Raw genomic sequence first — 6,501 nt, forward strand, 5'->3', positions numbered from 1 at the left:
GAGGCAGAAACAGTCAGAGTCACAGTCAGAGACACTAAGAGACCGAGAAAGTCAGTGACAATCAGGGACAGTCAGAAACAGACAGTCAGAGAAAACTGGTGTCAGAGACAGAAACAGTTGGAGAGAGATAGTCGGAGAAACTCAGATATAGAAACCTTCGCCGATAGACACAGTGACACAGAGAGAGATAGTCAGAGACCGTCACTGACAGAGACGGTCAGAGACAGATATGGTCAGAGGCAGGTAGACCTTCAGAGGCAGACAGAGACAGAGAGACACATAAGTCATATATATATATATATATATATATATATATATATAAAATATTTTTTGTTAACCCGAGCTATTTTGTTATAGCTAAGAGCAGTTATTTATTATCCCGGGCAATGCCAGGATCTACAGCTAGCACAGCTAGTATAATATATATTACATTTATGGCTTTTGTAGAAATTGTTATTCTGACTTTGTACTGGGAAGCTAGAGAGGTACCTCTGTGTGTCATTTCATACTAATACATAAAGGGAATTAGTGGTCCAAGATAACTAGAACAAAAGGTTTTCACTAAGTCAGGACTTGCTCCTTCAGTTGCTGTTAATACAGAGGAATTTACCGTACAACAGCCAATAGAGACTATGAAGTCATTCAGCTTCAGGGCTTTCTGGAATTTAATCCAAAAATCTACACAATACTCCACAGAAAGCAATGGAAAAACTTTTATATACTAATTCTGGCCTGCTAAACATCCAATTTAGACTTTTATGGGTGATTGATAAGAAGTTAGTGTGAGTTACAGTTGCAGTATTTGGTCAGTATTCAGTTTTAAAGGGAACCTGTCACCAGCTTTTATATCAGTAAACTCTAGCCCCTATCACTATTGTGGGCTCTGTGTCTAGAACCACCGTTTCGTAGCTCATAGATCCACACGTCTGATGCGTTTTGAAAGATGTGATTCTCATCTTAACAATAATACTATAGTTCTAGCAGTTATAGAGTCCAATAAAAGGGAATCCTAGGAAGGGTATATTATACTATCATATGATACAAATAGGTTTGGTTGGTGACACAGTCCCTTTAATTAGAAATATATGTAAAAAATATATTTATTTTACTAAATGTATAAAAGAATGTGGTTTTCATTATATCTATTAGTTTTCACCTTATTTCATGTTTATACTTGTAACACAATTGAGTGTATACATTTGAGGATTAAATTAAAAACCATTAACAACCATTGTTCTGGATTTAGAATGAGGACATAGAATTAATCTTTCCTATACTGTTCTGTTAAATAATGATCTGCAGATTTTTTTCATTACAATGTTGTTTCTGCAGATCCTTCAAAAGAGAAGATACAACCCCTACTGCCAGCTTCCATACGTGTCTGAACAAGTCATCCTGCGGGAAAGTGTGTTTACTAGTGAATTCTAGCAGGCATCCCATAAATTCTTGGTTTTATTATGTAGCACCAATACTCTAAAGCACATATTATTTTGGAATGAGAAGCAATAATTGTATTTTAGCTTCTATCTAAGCATACGGTTTAATCTCCAAAGTCTTTCTAAATCAATAGTCCATTATGAAATTAGTCAAAATTGCTCCTGCCGAAGACAAAACAACAACACACTACGCAGAAAATCCTAATGCAAATAAAATGCTTCGGTGCCCGCTGTGTGATCAAGTGCAGGATTAGGTTTTGGGCTCTTTCCCGCTGCTCTGTAGACACATTTGAATATTGGTTTTTTACCCTTGCAGGAAATTATAATGGAGAAATATGGAGAGCAGGCGCTGCTGTGACTTGTCCATACTGTAGACAGGACACTCTTCTGTTCTGCATTGGTGGGTACCTGATGCTAAATTACATACAGAACAAAAATATGTTCTGAGCTGAACTCAAAGACCTGAGACTTCTATGGAAATAAAATACCCTTTTTTCTCACAAATCTGTCTACATTTATTTTATTGAGGACTTTTCGAGATAATCCATCCACGTCACAGGTGTGGTGTATAAAGATGCTGATTAGACACATGATTATTGTACGGCTGGTAAGGCCGTAGGGTGATAAGGCCGTTCTAAAATCTGCAGTTTTCCTGTATTGTATGTGATGTCACTATGTGATGTGACCACTATCTGCCTCACGCAGTGCCACACATCTCATTCACATGTTGATGAACCTTTCAGATGCCATTGAATGTGAGCATTTGCACAGTCAGGTGCAGATCCGGATGAGCACAATGAGATGAGCTTCCCTGAGACAGTTCAGAAATTCCTTGGTTATTCCAACCATTTGTTGCAGTAATTGTCTGGGTGGCTGTTCTAAGATGATCTTGTAGATCTGATTGTGGAGCTCTTTGGCTTGTGTGGTCACACATGGTCTGCATTTGTGAGGTCGGTCAGATGTAATGCCAGATTCTCTGAAACATCTTTGGAGATGGCTTATGGTTGAGAAACATTTAATTCCCAGGAAATTCATGCAGTCAGCATGCCAATAATAAAACTGTTCCTTTTTCGAGCGTCCTTTTATAGTGACCATTCTAAGGGTGCAGTCACATGTAAGGGTTCAGCCCTATCGCAAATGATTTTCCATTAAATTGGCAACAATTACCCAGTGTTTTGCATTGTTGCATGCATTTTAAAGCCACCCTCAGTCACTCCTGTGCAACAATCCTATGTCTAATCGGCACCTTGATACACCAAACCTGTGAGGTAGATGGGGTGATCTTCAAAAATTATAAATCCTCACTAACACAGATTTAGACTAATTTGTCAACAATATTTGAGAGAAAAGAATCTTTTGTAAACAAAGAAAAAGTCTTACATCTTTGAGTTCAGCTCATGAAAAATGGGAACAAACACAAGTGCATTTATGTTTTTGTTTAACGGAACCTGTGATTAGGAGCCCCTCTTTCTGGCTCCCCCACGTCCCCATAGCGAATAGTGTACACATTGCCAAAGTGTTTTTATAATAAAAGTAAGATGAAAGTTTTCCTTTCTCTCTGCAGAGCAGTGTTACATGTCCCATGGGAGTGGCCAGTTAGAAGCAATCCCCCCCCACCTTTAGGAAACCGCTCCGTCATTGGTCTATTTCAAATTTAAAAACACTCATATCCCTCTATTTGAAATAGATGCATAAGATTTCTGCAGTTTTCTGAGGGTGGGGAGGGAAACCACTTCTCACTGGCCACTCCCATGGGACACTGCTCTGCAGAGAGAAATTTAAACTTTCATCCAACTTTTCCTTTTATTGGAAAAACTATTCTCTATGGGGACATGGGGGATCCAGAAAAAGGGCTCCTGATGACAGGTAGCGGAGAGGAGGAATTGTGCGGGGCTCTGAGGGAGCCATATGATCATTCCAGAACTCAGTTTTCTTTACATTGTTGTATGTTTCAGGTCATTGTCTGACTGCAGAAAAAAATGAACACTATTCTATTAACACTTCTATTTTGAAAAACATAATATTCTCGCACTTGCCTAAAACTGTTGTATTTTGATGATATGCAGCTGTTTCCACTGCACTTGTACTGGCAATCGATGTATGGGCACAGGTTTTCTGTGGTTTCCTGTCATATGCTGTAGATACTTTGTGTACTCTACATGTATGTGTCAAACGTGCACTCACAAGTAGCAATAATTTTATACCCCACGAAAGTGCAGCCACGTGAAAATGTTCTTAAATGTAATGATGGAAATGAGTGTCTGAAACGGTAATTGTTTCAGACATCTGTAAATCTACTTTTTTATAGGCAAACATCTGCTTTTGCCGTTAGACTTTCAAAATAGAATTCTCTTTTCTAATAAGTTTAGTAGTTTTCTATACTGTAAGTAGTTTATGAAAATTTTCTCAATATTGGGAAAAGATTTTTGTTGTTTGTTATCCGAAAACATATTTTTAAAATGTATGTTTTTACCGGCCATATTATACCCTTTTTAACTTGACTTTGTCTAGGATACAAGCCGGCAGACCTCACCATTTACTACATGTCCTTTTTAATACCCAGTCAATATAGAGAAACCTGGATCGTGGGAGAACAAACACACTCACTGCCCCGAGCACCCTGGCTGTTTTATGTAACTTCACATTTATTAAAGGGGTTTGCCCATGAAAGAAAGTTCTCATATTATATGCCCGTGTGCATATTTTTGAAACCCAAAATACCCTTTTAAAAATCTAGTTTTCCACAAGTAGATTAAAAAAATACACTCCCCTAAAAGTTTTTCATGTTACTCTAGTGCCACCTTGAAGCAGTTGTTTTCCTACAAACCCTGGAATTCCTCATCCAGTTACTACACACCACATTTGCTGCATAACATCTTGTTATGAAATCCGAATAAAGACAATTTGATTTCAATACAAGACAATAGGGGAATTCCACCCATTGTCCTGGATCTAATAAGGGGTTCCGGCCTCTGAGAAACGGACAAGATTTCTATCAGGTCACACCTGTCTAAACCAGCTCTGACCTGACGGAGATTTCAGCTATAGAGATTTCATTCAGAGACTATTGTAAATGTGGCTGACCGGGCATTCACGAGGGCACAATAAATATACCCCAATATTCACCCAGTTTTACAAAAAATTTTTTTATATATTATACATATTTTAGATACAACAGTATTATTAATGGTGCCCTGTTAACATTTCATGTATGGGGCAGAGCTGCAGGGGTGTATGAAGAGGGCTCATGGGCTGAGCCCTCTTCATAGAGCGGTGGGGTTTGCTTCATAATGCAGCAAACACCCACTGCTAATACCTGCAGTCGGTGCTAGCCCTGCCAATGCTGCTGGCTACACTCAAAATGTATCTTTGTTCTGATCGTCACTCCCCCTGAGGTCATCGGATGAGCAATTGTTTGAGAAAAAATAATCAATTTTCCTTCTAGCCGGAGCTCCAGAGTTCTTCTAATCCTATTCCTATAGTGTTAGATATCCATTCAATGAAATCCAGCATTAGCAATGACAGATCCTTCTGATGAAACTATGCCTCAATTCAGACCAGCACCATCGCGTTTGTTCCCCTTTCGTCTCTTAATTGATTCTTGTCAGACGATATTGCGGACCCGCTCCTTACTGCCATTAAAAAGGATGAACAATTGGTTGCCATGACAGCCTTGGGTCTCTGTCGTACGCAAATTCGGTACAATGACCCAGTAGCTCATTGTAATGAATACTGTGTAAAAGTGCCATATACTGCAATACAGTAGTATTACAGTATATGGTAGGAATTACAAGACCATCTAGGTTTAATGTACCCTAGAGGGTATAAAATATAGTAAACATTTTTTTTTAAATTTCAAAAAATAATAAAAAATGTAAAAAAAACCTAAAAATTCTAATAACCCCCACTTTCCCTCGAACTGACATAAAATGTAACAGTAAAAATCACAAACACGTCTCAAAATGCCGATCTATCAAAATATAAAAATGGTTATTGGTGGCGGCGAACCCCCGTAATGGAAAATAGCGCCAAAATGTCCGAAACACTACTTTTACACCATTTTACATCACATAAAAAATGTAATAAAAAGTGATTCAAATGTTGCAAATGATAGCAATGAACATGTCAGCTCATTTTGCAAAAAATTATACCTCACACAGCTCCGTATACCATAGTATGAAAAAGTAGCTTCAGAAGGTGGCAAATTTTTTTTTCTCGTACACATTAGTTACATTTTTTAAAATGTATTAAAACACAATAAAACCTATGTAAATTTAGTATCAGTATGATCTTACCTAACCAAAGAATAAAGCAGAGGTGTTATTTGGAGCGAAAGTAGTAAAAACTGAGAATCCAAAAAGCAAAAAAATACAGCACTCACCAATGAGGGGATCGAAGGAACTTTCATTGCAAGGAGACACACAGGACAAGGGTGATGCACAACACGACTAGGCGACGGGCCGTTTTGCGCAGTAAGCGCTTTCTCAAGTCTCGAACTTGTGTTTTTCCATCGGTCTGCGGAGAGGGTGGTGCCGGTCGCCCTGTCTCTATTTGTAGTAAAACTGAACCCACAGAAAAGTGACGCAAATGCGTTTTTTTAAATCAGTTTCACCACATTTGGAATTTTTTTCCAACTTCCCAGTGCACAGCATGGAATAATAAGTCACTGAGAAGTAAAATAAGCCCTCACACAGCTCTATACATGGAAACATGAAAAAGTTATGGATTTTGAAGGCGGAGAGCAAGAAATGAGCGAAAAAAACTGTACAGGAGCCGAACCGGCATCGGGGGTCGCGGGATGTCAGCGGTAATGTACGGCTGACATCCCCGGCTAACACCCGCGGTCGGAGTGGGCTCCGATCGCAGGTGTTTAACCCGTTAAATGCCGCGATCAACGCAACAGCAGCATTTAACATGCCTTCAGGGGGTGTTTACCCCATGATCGCCCCCCCTGCGCTGTTTTCGGGGGCGACGATCGCTACTATGGCATCTTTGGGGTCCGATCGGGACCCCAGAGAAGCCTGAAGGCAGTGCCTTTAAGATGGCGTCTGTGACGTCATCTTAA

The sequence above is a fragment of the Engystomops pustulosus genome, chromosome 3 (genome assembly GCF_040894005.1).
Source record: "Engystomops pustulosus chromosome 3, aEngPut4.maternal, whole genome shotgun sequence".
Classification (NCBI taxonomy): Eukaryota; Metazoa; Chordata; class Amphibia; order Anura; family Leptodactylidae; genus Engystomops; species Engystomops pustulosus.